The sequence below is a fragment of the Aegilops tauschii genome, chromosome 2, assembly GCF_002575655.3.
Source record: "Aegilops tauschii subsp. strangulata cultivar AL8/78 chromosome 2, Aet v6.0, whole genome shotgun sequence".
NCBI lineage: Eukaryota > Viridiplantae > Streptophyta > Magnoliopsida > Poales > Poaceae > Aegilops > Aegilops tauschii.
The window spans coordinates 439,421,385-439,448,435 of NC_053036.3; positions in this window are offsets into that span (position 1 = coordinate 439,421,385).

Consider the following 27,051-nt stretch of genomic DNA (forward strand, 5'->3'; position numbering starts at 1 on the left):
TATGAGATAAATTTTTCTGGAGCTGTAACTTGGTGAGATGATCACTCAAAGCACCCAGGGGCTGCCTGAATTTACTTGGAATTTTTGGAGAAGGTTTTGAATGAATTTCACCAAATTTGCCAAATCTGGTCCAAACTTGCAGCAGGTGTAGTTTGAAATTTTTGAACTGAAGACTAGTGGATCTTCATGGTTCCAGGTTGAGGGTTCAAAGGACTAGGAGGGGAGAGAAGTTTGGTGGTAAAAGTCCAAACAGAAAGTGGAGTTCCTTTGTAAATCTCCAAGTGGTAGAATAGAAGGCAGAAATTTGTTTGAATGAAATTTGAATGGGAATAATCACATGGGGAGGTTCAACTTGCTGGATTAGGTGTAAAACATGATCCAAAGGTGAGGGAAGGATTTGGGGAGAGGATTTGCACAAATGTCATGGTAAGAAGGGAAAGTTGAAAGTGGTAAAGGACTTTCCAAAAGCCATAGTGCAAATTCAAAAAGATTTTCAGAAGTTATTTTCCCAAATGAAAAACATTTTGTTTTGAGTCCAAATGAAAAGTAAGAACTTCCAAGACCAAAGGCAGATCTTGGGTGAATCCAAACAAAACTTTTGCCATAAGGAAAAAATATATGAGAGGGAGAGTTCTCTTAAAGAAAAATTTAAATTGCTCCCCTCAAGTCAAAATAGAAATCTTTTTTGAAAAATCCAAATAAAAACTTGGGTGTCACAACACCTACCCCCTTAGGAAAAATCTCGTCCTCGAGATTTCGGCTGATCCTCAAATAGATATGGATACTCTGCTCGGAGGAAATCTTCCCTCTCCCATGTGGCTTCATCCTCAGTGTGGTTGCTCCACTGAACCCTGAGAAATCTTGTCGTTTTCTGACGGGTCCTCCGTTCAGACTCTTCTAAAACCTTTACTGGCCTTTCTCTGTAGGTGAGATCTGGTTGCATATCAATGTCCTCATGAGGTACATGTTTTTCTGGATTGCTCACACATTTTCTTAACTGTGAGACGTGGAACACGTCATGGACGTCTGACAGCTCCTTGGGGAGGTCTAGTTGGTAGGCCACCGTGCCTCTTCATGCCTTTACACAAAATGGTCCAATAAACCTTGGGGCTAGCTTCCCCTTAATTTTGAACCGTTGCAGACCCCTCATAGGAGATACTCGGAGGTATACGGAATCACCGGGTTCAAAGCTGACCTCACGGTGCTTCTGATCATAGTAGCTCTTTTGGCGGCTCTGTGCTGTCTTGAGTCTGTCCCTGATTTGCTTAACTTTCTCCTCGGCCTCTTTGAGCATGTCTGGGCCGAAGATACGGCTGTCACCGGTTTCTGACCAATTCAATGGGGTACGACACCTTCGCCCGTACAACGCTTCAAAGGGTGCCATTTTCAAGCTGGCTTGGTAACTGTTGTTGTAAGAAAATTCGGTATACGGCAAACTCTCTTCCCAACTGGATCCATAGGTGAGTACGCAGGCTCTTAGCATATCCTCTAGGATCTGGTTCACACGTTCCGTCTGTCCATCAGTCTGAGGGTGGTATGCTGTACTGAAAGCTAGTTGCGTGCCTAGAGCTTGTTGTAGGTGATCCCAAAATTTGGAGACGAATTGGGTGCCTCGGTCTGATATTATAGTCTTTGGGACTCCGTGCAAGCAAACTATACGGGAGAGATAGAGTTTTTCCAGTCTTTGTGTGGAGTAGGTAGTCTTCACGGGAATGAAGTGAGCAACCTTGGTTAGTCGGTCTGTGATGACCCAGATGGCGTCATTTCCACGCTGTGATCGGGGTAATCCGACAATGAAGTCCATTCCGATTTCATCCCATTTCCACTCCGGTATCCTGTTAGGCTGGAGTAGCCGTGCTGGCTTTTGGTGCTCGGCCTTGATGCGCTGACATGAATCGCAACAAGCAATGAATGTGGCTATATCTCTTTTCATACCGTGCCACCAAAATCTTTCTTGAATGTCCTTGTACATTTTGGTTCCTCCAGGATGGATCGAGTATGGGGCGGTGTGGCTTTCCGTCAAGATCTGTTGCTTGAGTTCCTCAATGTTAGGTACGCAAAGCCTGTCCCGGTACCATAATGTTCCTTCACTGTCCGTGACGAATTCTGAAGTCTTACTACGGTTCATTTTCTTCTTTATGCCTTCGATACTGGGATGTCCCTGTTGAGCCTCCTTGATTTGTTTCACTAGGGTGGGTTGTATCTCCAGGTTCGATATGGTGCCCTCAGAGACTAACATCATGTTGAGCCGAGTGAACTCTCGCTGAAACTCAGGCCTCAAACTTTGCTGACCGTCACTGTCCGGGCTGGGGTTTCGACTAAGGGCATCGGCCACTACATTTGCTTTCCCTGGGTGGTAGTGAATACCGACGTCATAGTCCTTGACCAGTTCCAACCAGCGTCGTTGGCGTAAATTCAGCTCTGGCTGTGTGAAAATATATTTGAGGCTCTTATGGTCTGTAGATATTTCACAGCGATTTCCCAACAAAAAGTGCCTCCACTCCTTGAGTGCATGTATAACTGCTGCTAGCTCCAGGTCATGTGTTGGGTAATTTTCCTCATGTTTTCGCAGCTGCCTGGAGGCATATGCGACAACTTTGCCATCTTGCATTAGCACACATCCAAGACCTTTTCGGGACGCGTCACAATACACTTCAAAGCTCTTGTGTATGTCTGGTACGGTTAAGACTGGTGCGGTTGTTAGCTTCTTCTTGAGTTCTTGGAAGCTCTGCTCGCATGCTTCTGTCCATACAAATTTCTTGTCCTTCTTGAGTAACTGTGTTATAGGTTTTGCCATAGTGGAGAATCCTTCAATAAATCTCCTGTAATATCCGGCCATTCCTAGGAAACTCCGCACATCTGTAACATTCGCGGGTGGCTTCCAGTCCAGTATGGCCTTGACTTTTTCTGGGTCTACGGCCACGCCTTCTTGGTTCAATATATGGCCCAAGAAACCAACTTGTCTTAGCCAAAATTCGCATTTGCTAAATTTGGCGTACAACTGATGTTTCCTCAATTCTCCCAAAACAATTCTGAGGTGCTCAGCATGTTCTTCTGGTGTCCTTGAGTAAACTAGAATGTCGTCAATGAATACCACCACAAATTTGTCCATGAATTTCATGAACACTTTGTTCATGAGGTGGACGAAATATGCGGGGGCGTTTGTTAGTCCAAAAGGCATCACTGTAAACTCGTATAACCCATATCTGGAAGTGAAAGCTGTCTTGGGAATATCTTCCGTCCGTACCTTCAATTGGTGATATCCCGATCTCAAATCAATTTTCGAGAATACCTTGGCTTGTGCGAGCTGGTCAAACAAATCATTTATTCGTGGCATCGGATATTTGTTTTTGATGGTGACCATATTGAGGGCTCGATAGTCTATGCACAGCCTTAGTGTCCCATCCTTCTTTTTGGCGAACAACACAGGCGAACCCCATGGTGAGGAGCTGGCTCGAATAAATCCTTTGTCCAATAATTCTTTTATCTGCTTCTTTAACTCCACCAATTCTGAGGGTGCCATTCTATACGGCTTCTTATAAATGGGAGCGGTGCCAGGTGCTAGTTCGATGCTGAATTCGATCTCTCGGTCTGGTGGCATGCCTGGTAGTTCTTCCGGGAACACATCAGGGAACTCGCATACCACTGGCACTTTTCTTAATTCTGCGATGTCCATCTTGTTCAGTCTTGGTTTCTGTGATCGTGGCCTTTCTTGAGCGGAAACTCTTATAGTCTTGCCGTGATGGTGAGTGAGAATCACTGTCCGATTGAAACAGTCGATGAATCCTTTGTTGGTGGTTAACCAGTCCATTCCTAAAATGACATCTAGTCCTTTACTTTCCAACACGATGAGATTCGCGTGGAATGGTAGTCCTTCGAACTCAATGACCACTCCTTGGCAGTAACCCTGAGCAATTTGCTTATTTCCGGGGGACTTGATGATCATAGATTTTTCCAAGGGAAGTATCGGAAAACCGTGTTGTGAAACAAAACTCTTCGAAACAAACGAATGGGAAGCTCTAGAATCAAACAAAACCATGGCAGGTACTGTGTTGACAGGGAACGTACCGAGCACGATGTCTGGGGCATTCTGCGCTTCTTCCCTGGTCACATGGTTCAGGTGACCCTTCCTGTGGTTGCTGTTGGGGTTGAAGTTGTTGCGCTTGGGGGCTGGATTGTTCCCACCATTGTTCGGCTTGGGTGCCGTGTCTCTTGGCTTCGGGCACTGTTTAGCATAATGCCCTTGTTGACCACAAGCATAGCAGGTGACCCCTGGACGGTATGTGAACTCCTTGTCTCTGGCATGAAATTGTCCGACGGGTCTTGGCTCAGTAGTCGTGGATCTCCTCGTGTCTGTCCTTGGGACCTCAGTCTTGCCTCGGTTGCTGCGGGCAAGAGTCGTCTTATCCCTCTTCCGCTTGCGGATATCTTCCAGACTACGGCGCTCATTCTCCAGGGTGATGGCCTTGTCCACCAGCGTCTTCAAATCCGGAAAGGTGTGTACAATCAGTTGGCATCTTAATGCTGGTGCCAGGCCGTCCAGGAATTTTTCCATCTTCTTGTTTTCTGTCATGTGCTCGTCGTAGGCATAACGAGACAGTTGGGTAAACTGGCCGTTGTATTCTGTGACGGACATGCCTCTTTGCTTCAGGTCATCAAACTCTCTCTTCTTGATCTTTAGGATGCTCCTGGGAATGTGTGCCCCACGGAAGCCTTCCTTGAATTCTTCCCAGGTGATGTTGTGTTCCCTGGGGTGCATGTGTAGGAAGTTTTCCCACCATGCTGCGGCTGCTCCAGTAAGGTAGTGTGGTGCATAAAGCAATTCTCATGATCTGAGCACTGAGCGATAATCAGTTTCCTTTCAATCTCGCGAAGCCAATCATCGGCTTCCAGTGGCCTGTCGGTGTGAGAAAAAGTTGAGGGGCGAGTCTTCTGTAACTCAGATAACTTGGAATGTGGTTGATAGGGTTCACGGTGGTTTCCCATATTGATGACATGGTTCATCATCTCCTGGTGCTGTTGCTGGCTTTGCTCGAAGAGACGACATACTTGAGATAGTGCCGCTTCGCTGTCCTGTTGGCTGGACTGACCCTGAGTGAAATTGTTGCTGGTCTGTGTTCCGTAAACCTCTTCTGGCTGATTGGGCATAGAGCGAGTCCAAGGGCGAGACATTTTTCCAGTCTGGGGTATCATTTGCAAAACCCATGAGAAAAACTGTGTAGTGCAGGGAAACTCTTGCAAAGGTAATAATCAAAAAGGCTTCTAGGTTTTCAAAGAAACACAAATGATTTTCACGGAGAAGAAGTGCTTAACACAAATCTTACATGCGAAAGCAAACACAAGATACAGCACTCAGGTTGTGTGTACACAATCCTGACATGTTATTTAAAACTAGCGCACTACTTCGGAAGGCGGCAAACACACCAACACAAACTAGCGTACAGATAAAAACAACACATCATACAAGCAGGCATAACACGCGGCTACTCGGTGCTCTCAGTCGGAGATGGTGAAGATCTCCTTCCCCTTGCCGATGGCAAGGCTCAGCGGTCCAGGAGAATCAACCTCCTCCTCTCTAGCTGGCTCCTGGCGTGCGACGCTGCGCGGCGGTGATGGTGCGGGGGTGACTGGTGGTAGAGCGCGTGCGGCAGGCGGTGCGGCTCTGACTGGAGTAGGAGCAATGACTCGGTCGAACTCCTCAGTGGTAGGCAGACGGCGAGCAGTGGCCAAAACGACCGGTGCATACGAGGCTGAAGACGAGACGAATGTCAGAGGCGGCGCTGTGTGGAGAAGCTCCTTCCTGCTGGCAGGACCGCCCCGGACTAAGTCCATGCGGGCAGCCACAAGATCATCTACGAGGTTGTCGAAAGACTCCTCCAGCGCCTTGAGATACTCCACAACCATTTCGATGGCTTCATCTCGTTCTCCCCGATGGCAGGCGAACGCATAGTGGCTGGTGTAGGGCACATGGCATGGCATGGGAGGTAGCGGTAGCGACGAGTCTTCATCGTAGGAAGGATGTCCCGAAGGCGAGCTATCGCCTCACGGGCAGCCATCTGCATGGCATGCCTCTCCGTAGGCATGGCCCTTCCCACAAAACGGAAGTGGCGTGCAGCTGAACGTCCCCCCTTGAACTGCACCACAGCCTGGTGCATAGACACGTCGTCACTGAGCTTGTGCTGATAGAGTGTGAACTCCGGGCGAGCTGCTGGCCCGATCGCGAGCTTGGTGATGGAGACGAGGAGCTTGACAAACCCCTCGGGCACGTTGGTGAACACTCGATTCTCACAGCTACTGCCAGCCATCTACAAAAGTAGGAAAAAATTCTGAGTAGTCGTGTCATAAATTTATGATGACCAACAGAAAATAGCTACAATTGTAAAAATGCTGAAAAAGCACAAAAGATGCTAATAACCGATTAGCGATCGCACCTAGTGGCTTCCTACAGTCAGCCTGGCTCTGATACCAAGCTTGTCACGACCGGTTTTTCAATAAAATAATTATTGAGAGACCAATCCCTTTTACGGACCAGCGAAGAAGAATTCCTTCTCACTGGTAGACAATAATCTTGGTCACAGAAGAAAAATACCAGGAGTACTAAATATAACACAAGGTTGAGCAGAGACTGCCCAATAATTTATTACAGGCACGCCGATAAAACAATACGGCGGATAGGGTGGCAAACTTCTAACTCACGATAATAACGGTGGTGGAAATATCATCGCGAAGCGAGTGATATGATTCCATAATACTACAACTCATCGAGCGTGAGGCTCGAGAAGACTTATTGCGGGTGGCGGAAGCGTATGCAATACAAGTGACCAATATCCGGGATCGCGCAGGACTGACTGGGACTCCTCTAGGCATCGGACGCGCTATCAAACTCTTCATCCAAGAGATCACCTTCGTCAACATCTGGCCAAAACAACAAGCCAGGTGAGTACTATGAAAGTACTCGCAAGACAGTTCGGACATAAGGTATAACAAATGTAAGCATGAAGCACATGAATAAGTTAACCAGTGCGATTAGACATAAATAAATACTGGGTGCCAAGCGAGGGTCTGAATGACGCCTCGAGCGGAAACTGCAGAATAGTAATACTGGTGCCAAACGAGTGTCTGAAAGACTCCTCGAGCGGAAAATGCGAAATAATAATGCGGGTGCCAAACGAGTGTCTGAAAGACTCCTCGAGCGGAAAATGCGGAATAATAATGCGGGTGCCAAACGAGTGTCTGAAAGACTCCTTGAGAGGTAAATGCAGAATAATAATGCCACAGTCGGGCGTCGGGGCGACACCACATAAAGGGCTTATAACAGAAAGTAAAGACAGTGCATGCCGCAGTCGGACGTCTGAGCGACATCACATAAAGGGCTTATATCGAAAGTGAGAAACGAGTACACGCCACAGTCGGACGTCTGCGCGACGTCACCTAAAGGGCTTATATCACATCTCATTATTACAACAGTTCGGAGACATAAATTATCACAAGCATGAGACACAAAATAAAGTTAGTCCATCCACTGGAATAACAATAAATCTGAAATTTTACCACTTGAGCTTGTTCACCGGGGACAAGTTTTTTCACACGGATAGATATGGATATAATGTTTACACTACTGATCATGGATACGATGATTTGGAAGGAATTGACTCTGCAGAGTTTGTACTTAACCACAGCCAACGGATTTCAGTAGTCACGGGGACTAGTTCCGTCTGCGGTGTTTTGGAGGAAACACGTCTAACCAGTACACACCCAATTCAACCATCCGAAGCCAGGGATCACCCTCGGCGACGTTCAAGAAAAACCTTGAGACGGGGAGGCTACAACCTCGCGTAGCATGGGATCAAATTTATGTACGCGCGCTCTAAGGGGGTGCCCCCCTCTCGGTCCCAACCGGAAACACCCATGCCCCCTGACCGAATGACTGGCTTTAATCCTGGGCCAAGGTACCATCATCCCGGCCTCTCTGTTTGGTGTGTACACGGAAAGAGGTTACCAACTTACTAAACCGCATCCTGGCAATGAGACATGTGGTAGCACGGAAAGGGGAAGGGACGGTAACACGGCTCCAACCATGTTAACGCCGGAAAAGTCTGATGACGCAAGGCTGGCATGCTACAACAGTACCACCTTGCTGCCCTTCATGTCACCACATGACTAGGCCATCTCTCATCAGAGATCATCGCAACTTTGGAACATGCGGGAAAAGATCGATAACGTGGCTCCAACCACGTTAACGTCGAAGAAAGTCGGATGGCGCAAGGCTGGCATGCCACAACAGTACCACCTTGCTGCCCTTCATGTCACCACATGATTAGGCCACCTCTCAACAGAGGTCATCGCAACTTTGGGACAACCGGGTCGTTGCCGTACAAGCAACGAGGTTTTTACCGACATTCATATGCCACACACAAACTCCCACGTGAACATGCAAAACACCTGTCATATCAAATGTTCAAAACATGCTTGCCTGGTTCGGAGAAGTCGGAGTCTAGCTCGGCGAAGTTCGCGGCTCCGTCACCCCTCCCGGAACCTACGGCAAATCACGAAACGGGCACTAACGTGAAAACCAACACATACACAGAAACTTTTCCAATTATTTTTTCAAATAAATCCCATAAAAAACTAGACAAAATTTGAAGATTGTCAGAAAAAGAATCACTCAAAAATACCTTTTTATTAAAAAATTATAAAGGTTTCTGTCCAGGGACTTATCTGTAATGAAACAGAAAAGTTCCAGGGTTTTAACTGAGAAAACAGAAAATGCTTCAGCTGGGAATGCGCAAGCGCAAGGGAGGAAACGTATTTTGCCCGAAGGCGCCAACAGAAAACGGTTCGCGAATAAAAGGACAGAGGCTGACATGCGGGGTCCACATGTCAGGTTTGAAAAGCTCGCCGGCGCCCGAAGACTGCGGTGGACGCCGGCGTCGAACCACGGCGAGTTAGGAGGAACGGAGGGTACCAAGAGCTTCAGCGTCCTCTTCCACGTCGGTGGGTGGTGGACTCGTCCAACGGGGAGCACTATGTCGACGGCGACACTTTCTCCGGCGGACGGTGGCTCGGGGGAGGATGGGGAACTCCGGTGGAGGGCTGCAAGCTTCAAATTGAAGTGCGGGTCAGAAAGAGGGATGCATGGTGAAGCTATTGGCAAGAGAATGGAGGCGGAGGAGCACGCACGGGGGCGAATCGGGCTGGATCCCGTGGCGGGTCGCGGCGGCCGGAGTCGAGGAAGGAGACCTCCTCGGGGCTCTTCTAGTGGCTAGGCGTGCTCTAGGGGGAGTGCAGGGCTGGTGGGTGCTCGAGTTGAAGCTCGGGGCCCCTATTTATAGGCAGATCGACGGGATGGCCGTGAACGGTGAATCTCCGGCGAGCGATTACGACGGAGCAGTGGGTTGGCAGGGGGTTTGAGCGGTCGGGCAGCATCAGTGGATGTTACTGGACTCGATTTGCAGCTAAACGGGGTCGGTCTTGGCGTAATGGCGTCGGTCCACGGTGAGGTGACCGTACGGGCTCAACGGCGGCAGAGAGCGTGCTCCGCGCCCTGCGGTTCACGACGAGAGTGGCAGCGCGTTCGGGGGAGTGGAAGGCCACGCGGCGAGCTCCGGTGGTTTGGGCGGCGCTGGGTGGCGTCGTCGGCGCCGTGTCTCCCGCTGGCGCCCGCAAAGCCGCCGCCGGCGTTGGCCACGGGGTGGCGCACCTTCTGCTGCTCGTCACCGACGTCCGCAAGGTGCCAGGCACTCGTGCGGTGCAGGAACAAGGGGGCGAGGACGAGGAGCAAGGCGACGCGGTGGCACTGGCGAGATCGATGTCCATCTCTGAAGAAAACGACAGTGAGCACTGAACTGAATTCCTGAACTTTCTGAACTTTGACAAAGACAGTGCACTGCAGGTGTTCGACAGAAGGTTTTGGCTATGAGATAAATTTTTTTGGAGCTGTAACTTGGTGAGATGATCACTCAAAGCACCCAGGGGCTGCCTGAATTTACTTGGAATTTTTGGAGAAGGTTTTGAATGAATTTCACCAAATTTTCCAAATCTGGTCCAAACTTGCAGCAGGTGTAGTTTGAAATTTTTGAATTGAAGACTAGTGGATCTTCATGGTTCCAGGTTGAGGGTTCAAAGGACTAGGAGGGGAAAGAAGTTTGGTGGTAAAAGTCCAAACAGAAAGTGGAGTTCCTTTGTAAATCTCCAAGTGGTAGAATAGAAGGCAGAAATTTGTTTGAATGAAATTTGAATGGGAATAATCACATGGGGAGGTTCAACTTGCTGGATTAGGTGTAAAACATGATCCAAAGGTGAGGGAAGGATTTGGGGAGAGGATTTGCACAAATGTCATGGTAAGAAGGCAAAGTTGAAAGTGGTAAAGGACTTTCCAAAAGCCATAGTGCAAATTCAAAAAGATTTTCAGAAGTTATTTTCCCAAATGAAAAACATTTTGTTTTGAGTCCAAATGAAAAGTAAGAACTTCCAAGACCAAAGGCAGATCTTGGGTGAATCCAAACAAAACTTTTGCCATAAGAAAAAATATATGAGAGGGAGAGTTCTCTTAAAGAAAAATTTAAATTGCTCCCCTCAAGTCAAAATAGAAATCTTTTTTGAAAAATCCAAATAAAAACTTGGGTGCCACAACACCTACCCCCTTAGGGAAAATCTCGTCCTCGAGATTTCGGCTGATCCTCAAATAGATATGGATACTCTGCTCGGAGGAAATCTTCCCTCTCCCATGTGGCTTCATCCTCAGTGTGGTTGCTCCACTGAACCCTGAGAAATCTTGTCGTTTTCTGACGGGTCCTCCGTTCAGACTCTTCTAAAACCTTTACTGGCCTTTCTCTGTAGGTGAGATCTGGTTGCATATCAATGTCCTCATGAGGTACATGTTTTTCTGGATTGCTCACACATTTTCTTAACTGTGAGACGTGGAACACGTCATGGACGTCTGACAGCTCCTTGGGGAGGTCTAGTTGGTAGGCCACCGTGCCTCTTCGTGCCTTTACACAAAATGGTCCAATAAACCTTGGGGCTAGCTTCCCCTTAATTTTGAACCGTTGCAGACCCCTCATAGGAGATACTCGAAGGTATACGGAATCACCGGGTTCAAAGCTGACCTCATGGTGCTTCTGATCATAGTAGCTCTTTTGGCGGCTCTGTGCTGTCTTGAGTCTGTCCCTGATTTGCTTAACTTTCTCCTCGGCCTCTTTGAGCATGTCTGGGCCGAAGATACGGCTGTCACCGGTTTCTGACCAATTCAATGGGGTACGACACCTTCGCCCGTACAACGCTTCAAAGGGTGCCATTTTCAAGCTGGCTTGGTAACTGTTGTTGTAAGCAAATTCGGCATATGGCAAACTCTCTTCCCAACTGGATCCATAGGTGAGTACGCAGGCTCTTAGCATATCCTCTAGGATCTGGTTCACACATTCCGTCTGTCCATCAGTCTGAGGGTGGTATGCTGTACTGAAAGCTAGTTGCGTGCCCAGAGCTTGTTGTAGGTGATCCCAAAATTTGGAGACGAATTGGGTGCCTCGGTCTGATATTATAGTCTTTGGGACTCCGTGCAAGCAAACTATACGGAAGAGATAGAGTTTTGCCAGTCTTTGTGTGGAGTAGGTAGTCTTCACGGGAATGAAGTGAGCAAACTTGGGTGTCACACACACTTTCCTGGGTCATGCCCGGCCTTAGAAGATCAACACGTCACAGCCCTACCTAGGCACAATAGAGAGGTCAGCACGCGGTTTAAATCCTATGGCGCAGGGGTATGGACCCATCGCCCATTGCACACCTGCACGTTGCGAGGGTGGCCGGAAGCAGACCTAGCCCCCTTAATACAAGCGCAGGCTTACGGTCCAATCCGGCGCGCGTCGCTCAGTCGCTGACGTTGAGAAGGCTTCGGCTGATACCACGACGTCGAGTGCCCATAACTGTTCCCGCATAGTTGGTTAGTGCGTATAGGCCAGTGGCCAGACTCAGATCAAATATCAAGATCTCGTTAAGCGTGTTATTTAAAAATATTCGCGGACGCCAACGAGGGCCAGGCCCACCTCTCACCTAGGTGGTCTCAACCTGCCCTGTCGCTCCACCACAAAGTAACAGTCGGGGCCGTCGGGAACCCAGGCCCACCTCTACCGGGATGGAGCCACCTGCCCCTTCAGCCCCCATCTCCGAACAATATCATAAGTAATGTAACAGTATAAAGTATATAGCATATGCCCGTGATGACCTCCCGAGGGATCACGGCCCAGTAGTATAGCATGGCAGACGGACAAGAATGTAGGGCCACTGATGGAATACTAGCATCCTATACTAAGCATTTAGGATTGCAGGTAAGGGTAACAACTGTAGCAACAATGACAGGCTATGCAGTAGAATAGGATTAATCGAAAGCAGTAACATGCTACACTACTCTAATGCAAGCAGTAGAGAGAAGGAATAGGCGATATCTGGTGATCAAGGGGGGGCTTGCCTGGTTGCTCTGGCAAGAGAAGGGTTCGTCGTTGATGTAGTCGATCACAGGGTACCGGCAGCAGTCTCGAGGTCTACCGGAAAAAGGTAACGGAGGGGGGACACAATAAATAACAGAGCAATCAAAGCATCACAAAAGCATACACATGGCAATACGCGGTGCTAGAGGTGACCTAACGCAGTGCTAGGTGATACCGGCGAAGGGGGGAAACATCCGCGAAAGTATCCCCGGTGTTTCGCGTTTTCGGACAAATGGACCAGAGGTGGATTGTTGCATGTTTGCTATGCTAGGGACGTGTGGCGGACGAACGGACTGCGTATTCGGATTCGTCTCGTCGTTCTGAGCAACTTTCATGTATAAAGTATTTTCATCCGAGATACGGTTTATTTTATATTGATTTTCAAAGTTTTAATGTTATTCTGAAATTATTTTAATTTGATTTAAATAGTGAAAAGCTATGTGTACACAGCAGAGGCCAGCCACAATCTATGACCTGTGGGGCCAGGGGACCCACTTGATCCAGTCAACTGTTGACTAGTCAACGGTGTGAATAGGGCATGTGGGACCCTCATGTCATTGACTTAGATAAATTATTTGATTTACTTCTTTTTTTTAAATCCTAACAATTGGTACTACACGTCATCTACTATATTGGATTAATTAACTACACTAATTAAGCAAACTAAGGGCCGGCTACACACGGCCGTGGCCACAAATGCCACAAATGGATACAATGACTGATGTCCATGACCCATCTTAAGATAGTTACTCCCACCTAATGTAATGTGTATTTGAAAATGTCAGCCATGTGTTACATGAAATGCTCATGCCCTATTTAATTTACTTATTGGAGTAAAAGATATATATGGATGAAGTGATTTGTTTGAGAACAGTCATGGCCAGGGTGATCCTTAGTGAGCCTGGGTGCATCCTTGAATACAACACATGTAATGAAATCTTTGCTAATGTTTTGGACTTCATTCTTAAAAAATGTGTGACTGGAGAGTCACTGCCAAAACGCATAGACTTTACATGTTTAACATTGGTTAGTCACTATGAAAAAATAACCATAATGTGATGTGTACCTTGCAAAAGTGTTGAGACACTCAACCATTGCTATAAATTATGGTATCCATCTTGATGGATGGACGACACTATAATTAGAAATAGTGCCATAGGCTCCAGTGTCATGTATTTTACCAATGTAATGGAAATTAGCACAAGAATAGCATTTCGACATATAGTGACTGCGCATGAATAATAATATTTGCAGTAAAGACACGATGATGTCTTGAATTCCTAACGAATAGGATCTGTAATGTGAACAAAACATTCTTTTGCAATAGTATTACTACGGTAATACATATATGTAAAAAGAAAATTAGTTTACATACTTGTGCAAATATATGAAGGCATGAGGTCTTCAAATAACAATTTTACCCATTGTAAAATGGCGTATAATTATGTTATATGTAATTTAGGATGAACTGAGGATCTTCCACATATACTTCTCTAAAGCCGAGGGCTTTCAATAAAAATAGTATTAACCAGAGGGTTAAAATGTTAAAATAGTAAGCCCGAGGGCTGAACTACAAAGTCCAAATGGCCTGATGGCTCGTTTCCAAAATGCAGGAAGAATGGGGGCTAGACAGGAAAATGCTGGACTTTTCTGTAGATAACAGAGTGAGAAAGGACTAAAGTGGACAAATGACAAAGGGATAAGATTCCTTATCGTTATCCACGAATCAATCGATTCCTTTGCTACACGGAGGAAGCAGGCCGAGGGCCGCGCCGGCCGCTGCTGTTACAGGCTAGGAGGCTGCTGCCCCGCCGTCTCCGCAGGGAGTGGCCTCACCAGGGGCAGCGCATAGCGCCACCGTCTCCGCCGGATGGAGGAGCACCGCGTCGGCCGCCGCCACCGGGAGGTGGTCGCGTCGTGCGTGGCTGCGGCTTCTGGACGCCGGGCGCCGGTGTCGCGGCCACCGTCCGGGAGTGCAAGGCCGTCCCGTCGGCCTGGACGACGCCGCTGCTTTATTTGCCGGCCGTTGGCCACCGAGGGTCGCTGTCGCATCGCGGCGTGTAATAGCCGGCTGATAGCCCTCTCGGATGGTTCCTCCGGTTTTTTGACGGTGCTACGGCGGGCTTAGGCCGGCCTGAACCATTTTCATTATAGATAAGAGTAGGATACAACACAACAGGTGCAACAGATTGCACACAACACACATCAGAGAGTTACAGGGAACAACAGGGACACAAGAAGAAGAACCAGAAATGAGTGAGACACACAGCCAACATCAAGAACTGAGCACCTAGGCAGACCGAGAAGAGCAGGAGCTAGCTTTGTTGGATCAGTCGAAAGGAGATCCGCCACTGAGAAGACGTAGAGAAGAAGTCACCAGCTGCTTTGCGATCACTCAGCACCTTGACGAGCTAGGAGAGTCGCAGCCACCATCGAAGGGCCTCCCACTGCCTAGGCACGTCACGACAAAGAGAGTCATAGACCGTGCCGAAGGGCACTGATCCGCCAAGACAGCCCTGCACCTCCTCTAGGCCACACCATGGCCACCATCACAAATAGAGGGATCCAAATCACAACAAGGCAACAAAACCTCATGCGCCGTCGAAGGGCACCGAAACCCGAGACCTCACCGCCGCCACGAGCCCCCAAGAGAAAGGTCCACCCTCAGAACGACCAAGGCGCCGGTTGCTACCATAGCTCACTTCCACCGCCACCACCAAACAACCCCATCACCCAACAACCGCTTCATCCAAGACATTAGGCAGCCAACCGCGGATCCGTGACTCCAAAACAACGCCCCCAAGGGGGAAAACGCCATCAAAGATGCCATCATCGCCTGATCCAAAGAAGGATCATAGGCTTTCACCCGGAGCACAGAAAGAGTGAGAATAGGAGCTCCCCAATGACGCCTTCATGAAGGGAAGCGACGCCAAAAGGTGTCGCCATCATTGTTGCCGACAAGGTCGACAATAGGCTTTCGCCTGGAGCATCCCATCCCGCTCTTCTCCGCGCGGCCAGCCGCCGAGTCCGGCAACGCAGGCCTCCTTACCCAGCTTCCAGATCACAGCAAGCGTCCCCGCTACGTCCAGAAGGAGCCGTCCGAATCCACAGTCGCTCACCTCGAGCACCTGCACATACCGGAGCCAAGGAGGACCTTGCTGCCGCCTGCACGCAATCCCTCTCTGCCATCCACTACACTCGACCGCCACCACAGCAGACCCCGCCGACAGCACCACCGCCGACCCCCCAGCTGCAGCCCCGATGACCAACAGCAGTGTGAACCGCTGCCCAAGAAGCCAGATCTGGAGCAGAGGATCTGCCCAGTCAGAGCAAGGCAGCACACCTAGCCACCGCACCGCCAGAGAGCTGCGCTGCCCAGCACCTCCGCGTCGCTCCGCCGTCCCCCGGTCGCAGCCATGGGACCGCCGGCCGAGGTAGCCGCCGCCCCCAGGGAGCCAGATCTGGCGCCGAAGCTCCCAGGGACAGCAGCTGTGGGTTCCCCGGACGACCAGCCCCCGCACCTCTACACCGTCCGCGCCGCCACACCGTGCCACCGCTGGACGCACGCGAGCCCGCGCCGCCGCGCAGTGCCACCGCAGGTCGCACGCGAATCCCCGCCGCCAGGACGCGCCCCGCGCCGCCACGCCCGCACTAGAGGAAGGGAAAGACCGTCCCCGCCGCCGCCGGCGCCGCACGGGCTTTGCCCGGCGACGCCCTCAGGCGGCGGCGGGGGGAGAAGGAGCCTGAGTGGTGGAGGAGTCGACTGCGGCTAGGGTTTCTCCCGGGCCGCCCGCGCGGGAGCGACACGGGAGCGGCCGGTCTAAACCCTCTCACTAGTTGTCATGGTTCCTCCGGTGAGGCGACCCTTTCTCTGTTCGTCTTTCCTCTGCCCGATCTTCATGGCCTTCTCGCTCTCCGTAGAGACTAGTCGTGCTGATAACGTGTTGAATGTAAAATTGATTGAATGAACAAAAGGCTACTGATTTCATTGATTCTCAAGATATATATACACTCTGAAGAGGCGCCTTGTAGAGGCGGTAGTTACAATAGAGATGGGAAGGGAAAGAACGCGTCTGTACGGACACATGCGTCCGTACGAGGCGTCTGTTCGGTGTTGGACACACCTATTCAACTAATGACGGTTCACTAATTAACCCGTGTTAATTAACTAACATGTAAATCTATTCCTAACAAACTACACTAATTAAGAAAACTAAGGGCCGGTTACACACGGCCGTGGCGCACAGCCGGCCACACCCCCCCCCCCCACACACACAGCCCGGCCATGGCCATGGTCATGGCCAACAGCAGCGAATGCATCAGACAGCGGCAGCAGCGCGATAAGCAGTAGCAGATCAGCAGCAGAGACAACGGCAAGCAGTAGCGCGACAGCTAGCAGCGGCAGCAGCTTGAGCATCAGTAGTACGCAGCCAGCAGCAATAGCAAGAGCAGTAGAAGCATCAGAGCAGGGAACAGGAGCAGCAGCAAAGCGGACAGCCGGGCGGCCGCGGGTGTACGCAGGCGAGGGCAGCAGCAGTACAGGGCGTCTGTGGCCACCGCGGGCGTGCACGGCACGAGGGGTGAGCAAGCGGCCGCCGGTTGGGCGCGTGCAGGCGGCAGCAGCAGCGGCGGCGGGGAGGCCACGCACGGGCGCCCGCGCGTGAGGGCGCCGGCAGGGGCGCGCGTGGGCATGTGGGGGCAGAGGAGCAGAGCTCCGGTGCGGCTAGGGAGGGCGAGGGTGCAGAGCAGAGCGGCCAGGCGCGGTCGGGCGGAGCTGCAGCAAGGGGCGGATGGGCGCGGCGACAAGAACAGCTAGCTACGCACACAGGATCAAGCTACGAGCATAGGGGAAACGTCGAGGAGCTCACCGCGGAGCACAAGATGGCTCGGTGAGCGACTTAGGAGCAGCAGAGGCAGTGGATTCGGTGAGGAACTCCGGCGACCGAAGCGGGAAGAAGCCGTCGATCCCGAAGCTTGACGGCGCCCCAGCTCGATCTGGTGGCCGTAGTCGAAGTAGACGAGGCCGACGCGTCTCCTGGCGAAGTTTCAGCCGGCGGGGATGGCAGTGGCCACGATGACGACGGCGAAGCGGTGACGGCTACGTTCGGATGCGAGTTCTAGATCGAACAAGGAAAGAGATAGAATAAGGAGCTAGGGTTTTGGCCGAGGGGTGCGGCAGTGTTTTGTAGGGCACCGGGGTGTGCTGGATGGCCGACACGCACGGCATGGCGCGGCCATGCCGGTGGATGGCCGCCACGATCCCCATGTCTCCTGTAGCGCGGTTGGGGATGGTCCAAGTTGGGCTGGGCTGGTTTCTGTAGCTAGTAGGCCGTGAGTCCAAAGAGTAGTTTAGTTTTATATATATTTCTATTTTCTATTTTAGCCACTGTTTTGTATTTAGCCTAAATACTAAATGATTTTAGTTAAAGTTGAAACTTCCCACAACATTACCTGCTGATATCTTGGTGTTGTCTAAAAAGTTTGAGGTTATTTGGAAAATATTTGAAAATAGGTTTATATTTAAATGGGCATAATAAGTGTTGCTTGTCCACATTAATTATTCCTTGGGGAAATTTAAAAATCCATTTAATGTTGGTTCCTACATGTTAAATACTTAGTGAATATTTGTAAACCCTCGAACATTTTTTATTTGACAGTTTGAAGAAATAAGTATTTGACTTGTTATTTGAAATTTGAATTGTTTTTGAACCATCGCGAGATTAATAACAGTAATCGCAGTGACGTGGCATGATCAGCAGAGGTTCACTGTAGCTTAATTATCCGGGCGTCACACCCCCGTCAAGCACAATGGATAGCAGAATAAAGTGGAACCTGCGCATGCATAATAAAGTGGAACCCTGAGTAAGCAAAACCGAATATGCACAAAACAGTAACACTCACTTGAAGTTGTAAGGAAAGAGTATTTTCCTTTTGTTTTGATGTCGAAGGAATGCTTTTAGCAAGTTTTCTTCAATATCTTTAACTCTATTTTGTACCAACGATTCATTTACGGTATTTGGGTTAATGAACCCAATGTCATAGGTTTGTCCTTTTTTCCATTCCACGATCTTCAATCTGCATAATATAGTGAGGATAATTATATATACATGCATGCAATGAACGAGCTGAGTTAGAGACTTAATTACAGAAGTAATACTTACAGACAGTAGCAAGTCATGAGTTGTTTGTCGATGGCCTCTTGATTGAATAACTGAAATAACTCCACAAATTCAACAGGCATCAGGTCGACTCCAATGAGGCCGTGCTCATCTTTAATTCTGACCATCAAACTACCGGCCCATTCTTCCTGCAGCTTTCCAAGTACCAGTTATGCAATCTTCGCATCATCGTTGTTAGAGAAGGATGATCAGGTTTGACGAGAGGCTTCTCGTGCTCATATCCGAAGATCTCTACTACCTCAGCCATTTCAAACTGTACATCATCACCCACGTAATCACCAAGATTGGTACCGGGCAGTAGCCCCGGATGACTAGCGACGATATCGCTAGACACCTTGAGCGGGGGGCACGATTGCTTATCCTATTCGCTGAGCTGGGGAATTGTTTTCCCACTTCTTTGTTTTGCTTCTCTTGCAGCACTGGAAGTACTTCCCAACTGCCGCGCTTCATCATATGTCTTTGCAATACAGCGGTCATAGTTGGATTGCGGCAGAGGCGGTGGCGGTCGCTTAAGGGCATCCAGAGTGCGCTTCACTTTCACCGAATCTACCGTTTCCTTCGGAGGTGGAGGTTTCCGTTCAAAATGGGCCTTCACTTCGGCTTCCACGATGTCATCGGTTTCCTTGTCAGTCCTCTCATATGGTAACTTTGGAAGAGGCTTGAGGCTTGGACCAAATTTTAATTTCTTCCCGCCTCTTGTACTGCTAGCCGCTAGAGCGACGACGTCTCTCTTCAGCCGTTGCTGAGGCGGCGGAGTCCGCTGATGCGCCAGAGATAGCTGAGGCGGAAGAGGACTCTGTTGAGGGGCCTCATCGGCTGAGTCTGCTGAGGGGCCTCAACTGGTTGAGCTGGACTGTGAGGAGTCTGCTGAGGGGCCTCAACCGGCTGAGTCTGCTGAGGCGTCCATTTTGGAAGCTTGATGTACTCCTTTCTCCATAGACAGGTACTCTTTAAAGCATTTTCCAGAAGAATTTCCCCTTCACCTGTAGGGTAGTCAAGCTCCAGCCCCTCAAATCCATACATTATTTCGTCCACCGTCACAATAGCATAGCCATGTGGAATCGGACGTCAATGGAAAGTTCCCTTAGCTCGAGGAGGTACAATAGAGCCGACCGTCGCCTTCAAGGTCAGGTTCTGGCATTTCTTCATTAGCACGCAATGTTCAGCCTCCGTGATACTATCCACGGGGTAGCGAGGAGCCGTCAAATCAGGCTGAACAAGATCCGTGGAAGCCACACTGCTTCTCCGCTGAGATGGTGGGGTAGCTTCTGGGGCAGCATCGAAGGAAGTATCTTCGTGCCGCTGAGATGGTTGGCCGGTAGGTCGCTGGCTCTCAACACTACTGCAGGATGCTACTAACGTGATACTACGATCAGAGACCCTTCGACGAAACTGTGTGCGATGCAATAATCGCAAACGGTGGTGTAAAAAACCCGTCAAAAAAGTGCAAAACGTTTGCGATGACGGATGCATCAAACACGGTTCAGATTTTAGTTGCGTGTGTGATGCAGGGCATACGATTCAGTTCAATTAACTGTTTGCGATGAGGAGGAACAAAAGAAACGGGCAGCCAAATGAAGGTGTGTGCAATATACAGCATACGGTTCACTCGGATGAACTATTTGTGATTAGGAAACACACAAAAAACGGTCAGCCAGATCAAGGTGTGTGTGATATACGGCACGCGGTTCACTCGGATGAACTGTTTGTGTTGAGACAAGAGAACATAAACATTTCAATATAACAAGATGTGTGTGATACGCGGCAAACAGGTCTGTAATCAGAAATGTGTGCGAAGACCGATAATAACACAAACGATTGCTGCTAATAAGACATCTGTCTTGTGCGACGGGATTGCATACATAACAACATATATATATATATATATATATATATATATATATATATATATATATATATATATATATATAGACACACACACACACACACTTATAAGGACATGGTTGCATAGCCAAATTAAACATCCACTGACATAGATGGCTACTACAACCATGGCATTTGCACACACCAAAGTAAACTATTACATGCATAATTACATAGCTGGATACTACGCACGTGACATTTCCATAAACCAAAGTAAACTATATATTACATGCATTATTAACTAGGATAAACGATCATCTGATCATCATCTACTTTTTGTGATGATTGCTCTGGTTGTGGCTCGATCCGGCCTCGTCGATCTCCGTAACAAGGCACTTCCTCATGTCAACGATCCGCCTGTGCATCTCGTAGCATGTGTACACGCGCTTGGCCGTGAACCTGAGGTGAGGTTCATCCAGTTGCCGCATCCAGGCCCCGTGCCAGGATACGTGACGTGTTCTGCTGGCATCCTGCTTCATCTTTTCGTAGTATGGGTCGATGATGGCCGAGGCGAGTTCAACCAGGGAGTCCTTCTTCGTGCTGCCCCAGACCCTGTAGTGCTCATGGATTTCGACAAGGTCCTGGTAGGCCAAGCCCGTAACCCTGGGCGCTTTTACATCGTCGGTGGTTTCCACCATGGCGAACTTGTAGTCGGCGCTGTTGACAAACCTGGTGAAACGGTCGCAAGGCTCTGTGGCCATGCAGTAGTGGTAGATGAGGACATGATGGCACACGCATAACTGGGCGACGACAACCTTCTGATCTATGTCGGGATGACCAGTGGTGTACTGGAGGTCGATGCCGACCACCTTGTACTTGTCTCGAGCAAGCAACTGCTCAACGCTGTTGATGTAGTCGTCCACACGGCCAGGTCGATGGTGTACACCACCGAGAGATCCGTCTCCCTCGCGTGGGTCTCCACTTTATGCTCGCCGAACTCCATTGGAGCGCCACTAGACATCCCCTCTCTATGTGTCGTCGTGGGGTGTGCTTGTTGTGTTGTGGGACGCGATCAAAAGGTTGAAGAGACTAAGGTTATAATGGCCGCGGGAATTAAAGGGGAAGCCGGACGGCCTGGAATATCGGCAGGCCCTAATGGCAGTTCTAATTTGCAGCGCGTAATTCCATCGTGTCGCACATAACTGCATCGCGTGGCAACGCGCGCGGCACAACCGCATGCATATGGGCCCCCCGACGTGATCGTGCGCACGCCCAACCACTGGCAGAGCGCGTGCGGAGGGACGTGAGCAGAGCGCTCCACGGTCGCCTTAACGATGAGCAACCATATATATGCATATAACAGTTGAACACGCAAGGAAAAGCTGTCCACAAGCCGAGCGCGCCGCGGCGCCTAACGGCAAGCAGAGCCCGACGAGGGACGCGACCAGAGGCCGGCATAGTGATACGTGGAAAATAAGACGAACTGTGCGAGCGATGTCGGAGACATCAAGCACGAATCGGATTAGAGTTGCGTGTGCGATACGTGGCATACAGTTGATCCATTCGAGCTGTTTGTGATGGAATAAGCCGTGTGTGTTGCAGACAAACGCTTGCTGGTATATAATCTGAAATTTAACCAACAAAATGTTAATGCATGTTACAAAAATTGTATAACTGGAAACTATGTTCAAATACGAAGCCAACGATATAATCTTTGGCGACATGCATTCGTAAATTAGTTAAATCCTACTTATAAACCAGTATGAGGGTATAGTAGGTAATTAAATGGCAAACATTTTTTTGTATTAACCGTATTTGTACGTGTCCTTTCGTCCTTGTCTCGCACGTCTTGTCACCCCACTACCGCAGACTGCTTACAACGCAAGCTTGCGCATCGCGCGGGGGCGTTCTTTTGGCCAAACAGTGGCTTGAAGTGGCGCCAATGAATCGTCGATGAGCCCGTTCCCGCGCAACCTCACAGGTTCTCGCGCAAGCTTCTCGCTTGACTCGATGAAATCCCCCAAAATCCCAATGCTTACCGGCCTGCTATATAAACCCTCACGGCCCGCGAGTCCTGTGTCGCATTTTCCCCTCCCTCCCTGTAGCTTGTGTCGTCTACTTCTCCAACAATCACTAATGGCACCGGTCCGTCGTCGTCGCTCAGCCATGATACGTCTCCAATGTATCTATAATTTATGAAGTATTCATGCCATGTTTACAACAATTTTATATGGTTTTGGTATGATTTGCATGGAACTAACTGCTACCTCTTGAGCACTGCGTTGGTTTTCCCTTGAAGAGGAAAGGGTGATGCAGCAAAGTAGCGTAAGTATTTCCCTCAATTTTTGAGAACCAAGGTATCAATCCAGTAGGAGGCTACGCGCGAGTCCCTCGCACCTACACAAACAAATAAATCCTCGCAACCAATGCGGTAAGGGGTTGTCAATCCCTACACGGTCATTTACGAGAGTGAGATCTGATAGCTATGATAAGATAATATTTTTGGTATTTTTATGATAAATATGCAAAGTAAAATAAAAGCAACGGAAATAACTAAGTGTTGGAAGATTAATATGATGGAAAATAGACCTCGGGGCCATAGGTTTCACTAGTGGCTTCTCTCAAGAGCATAAGTATTTTACGGTGGGTGAACAAATTACTGTTGAGCAATTGACAGAATTGAGCATAGTTATGAGAATATCTAGGTATGATCATGTATATAGGCATCACGTCCGAGACAAGTAGACCGACTCCTGCCTGCATCTACTACTATTACTCCACACATCGACCGCTATCCATCATGCATCTAGAGTATTAAGTTCATAAGAACAGAGTAACGCTTTAAGCAAGAAGACATGATGTAGAGGGATAAATTCATGCAATATGATAAAACCCCCATCTTGTTATTCTCGATGGCAACAATACAATACGTGCCTTGCTGCCCCTACTGTCACTGGGAAAGGACACCGCAAGATTGAACCCAAAGCTAAGCACTTCTCCCATTGCAAGAAAGATCAATCTAGTAGTCCAAACCAAACTGATAATTCGAAGAGACTTGCAAAGATAACCAATCATACATAAAAGAATTCAGAAGATTCAAATATTGTTCATAGATAAACTTGATCATAAACCCACAATTCATCGGTCTCAACAAACACACCGCAAAAGAAGATTACATCGAATAGATCTCCACAAGAGAGGGGGAGAACATTGTATTGAGATCCAAAAAGAGAGAAGAAGCCACCTAGCTAATAACTATGGACCCGAAGGTCTGAGGTAAACTACTCACACATCATCGGAGAGGCTATGGTGTTGATGTAGAAGCCCTCCATGATCGATGCCCCCTCCGGCGGAGCTCCGGAACAGGCCCCAAGATGGGATCTCGTGGGTACAGACGGTTGCGGCGATGGAATTAGGTTTTTGGCTCCGTATCTGATCGTTTGGGGGTACGTAGGTATATATAGGAGGAAGGAGTATGTCGGTGGAGCAATGTGGGGCCCACGAGGGTGGAGGGCGCGCCTGGGGGGGGGGGGGTAGGCGCCCCCCTACCTCGTGGCTTCCTGGAAGCTTCCTTGACGTAGGTGTTGGAGATCGTAGCAGAATTTTAAAATTTTCCTACGCTCACCAAGATCCATCTATGGAGTATACTAGCAACAAGGGGAAAGGAGTGCATCTACATACCCTTGTAGATCGCGAGCGGAAGCGTTCCAATGAACGTTGTTGACGGAGTCGTACTCGCCGTGATTCAAATCACCGATGACCGAGTGCCGAACGGACGGCACCTCTGCGTTCAACACACGTACGGTGCAGCGACGTCTCCTCCTTCTTGATCCAGCAAGGGGGAAGGAGAGGTTGATGGAGATCCAGCAGCACGACGGCGTGGTGGTGGATGTAGCGGGTCTCGGCAGGGCTTCGCCGAGCTTCTGCGAGAGGGAGAGGTGTAGCAGGGGAGGAGGGAGGCGCCCAAGGCTGTTCTCTTACTGCCCTCCCTCCCCCCCTTTATATAGGCCCCCTGGGAAGGGGGGCGCCGGCCAAGTCCCATCTAGATGGGGGGGCGCGGCCAAGGGGGGGTAACTTACCCCCCAAGCCAAGTGGGGCGCCCCCCCCACCCTAGGGTTTCTAACCCTAGGCGCAGGGGGGAGGCCCATGGGGGGCGCCCCAGCCCACTATGGGCTGGTTCCCTTCCCACTTCAGCCCATGGGGCCCTCCGGGACAGGTGGACCCACCCGGTGGACCCCCGGGACCCTTCCGGTGGTCCCGGTACAATACCGATAACCCCCGAAACTTTCCCGGTGGCCGAAACTGGACTTCCTATATATAATTCTTCACCCCCGGACCATTCCGGAACTCCTCATGACGTCCGGGATCTCATCCGGGACTCCGATCAACTTTCGGGTTTCCGCATACTCATATCTCTACAACCCTAGCGTCACCGAACCTTAAGTGTGTAGACCCTACGGGTTCGGGAGACATGCAGACATGACCGAGACGCCTCTCCGGTCAATAACCAACAGCGGGATCTGGATACCCATGTTGGCTCCCACATGTTCCACGATGATCTCATCGGATGAACCACGATGTCGAGGATTCAGTCAATCCCGTATACAATTCAATTTGTCAATCGATATGTTACTTGCCCGAGATTCGATCGTCGGTATCCCAATACCTTGTTCAATCTCGTTACCGGCAAGTCTCTTTACTCGTACCGTAATGCATGATCCCGTGACTAACGCCTTAGTCACATTGAGCTCATTATGATGATGCATTACCGAGTGGGCCCAGATATACCTCTCCGTCATACGGAGTGACAAATCCCAGTCTCGATCCGTGCCAACCCAACACACACTTTCGGAGATACCCGTAGTGTACCTTTATAGTCACCCAGTTATGTTGTGACGTTTGATGCACCCAAAGCACTCCTACGGTATCCGGGAGTTGCACGATCTCATGGTCTAAGGAAAAGATACTTGACATTGGAAAAGCTCTAGCAAACGAAACTACACGATCTTTTATGCTATGCTTAGGATTGGGTCTTGTCCATCACATCATTCTCCTAATGATGTGATCCCGTTATCAATGACATCCAATGTCCATAGTCAGGAAACCATGACTATCTGTTGATCAACGAGCTAGTCAACTAGAGGCTTACTAGGGACACGTTGTGGTCTATGTATTCACAAATGTATTACGATTTCCGGATAACACAATTATAGCTTGAACAATAGACAATTATCATGAACAAAGAAATATAATAATAACCATTTATTATTGCCTCTAGGACATATTTCCAACAGTCTCCCACTTGCACTAGAGTCAATAATCTAGTTACATTGTGATGAATCGAACACCCATTGCGTCCTGGTGTTGATCATGTTTTGCCCTAGGGAGAGGTTTAGTCAACGGATCTGCTACATTCAGGTCCGTATGTACTTTACAAATATCTATGTCTCCATTTTGAACACTTTCAGGAATGGAGTTGAAGCGGCGCTTGATATGCCTGGTCTTCCTGTGAAACCTGGGCTCCTTCGCAAGGGCAATAGCTCCAGTGTTGTCACAGAAGAGAGTCATCGGGCCCGACGCATTGGGAATCACCCCTAGGTCGGTAATGAACTCCTTCATCCAGACTGCTTCCTGTGCTACCTCCAAGGCTGCCATGTACTCCGCTTCACATGTAGATCCCGCCACGACGCTTTGCTTGCAACTGCACCAGCTCACTGCTCCTCCATTCAAAATATACACGTATCCGGTTTGTGACTTCGAGTCATCCAGATCTGTGTCGAAGCTAGCGTCGACGTAACCCTTTACGACGAGCTCTTCGTCACCTCCATAAACGAGAAACATATCCTTAGTCCTCTTCAGGTACTTTAGGATATTCTTGACCGCTGTCCAGTGTTCCATGCCGGGATTACTTTGGTACCTTCCTACCAAACTTACGGCAAGGTTTACATCAGGTCTGGTACACAGCATGGCATACATAATAGACCCTATGGCCGAGGCATAGGGGATGACACTCATCTTTTCTATATCTTCTGCCGTGGTCGGGCATTGAGCCGTGCTCAATTGCACACCTTGCAATACAGGCAAGAACCCCTTCTTGGACTGATCCATATTGAACTTCTTCAATATCTTGTCAAGGTATGTACTCTGTGAAATACCAATGAGGCATCTTGATCTATCTCTATAGATCTTGATGCCTAATATATAAGCAGCTTCTCCAAGGTCCTTCATTGAAAAACACTTATTCAAATAGGCCTTTATACTTTCCAAGAATTATATATCATTTCCCATCAATAGTATGTCATCCACATATAATATGAGAAATGCTACAGAGCTCCCACTCACTTTCTTGTAAACACAGGCTTCTCCATAAGTCTGTGTAAACCCAAAGCTTTGATCATCTCATCAAAGCGAATGTTCCAACTCCGAGATGCTTGCACCAGCCCATAGATTGAGCGCTGGAGCTTGCATACTTTGTTAGCATTCTTAGGATCGGCAAAACCTTCCGGCTGCATCATATACAACTCTTCCTTAAGGAAGCCGTTAAGGAATGCCGTTTTGACGTCCAT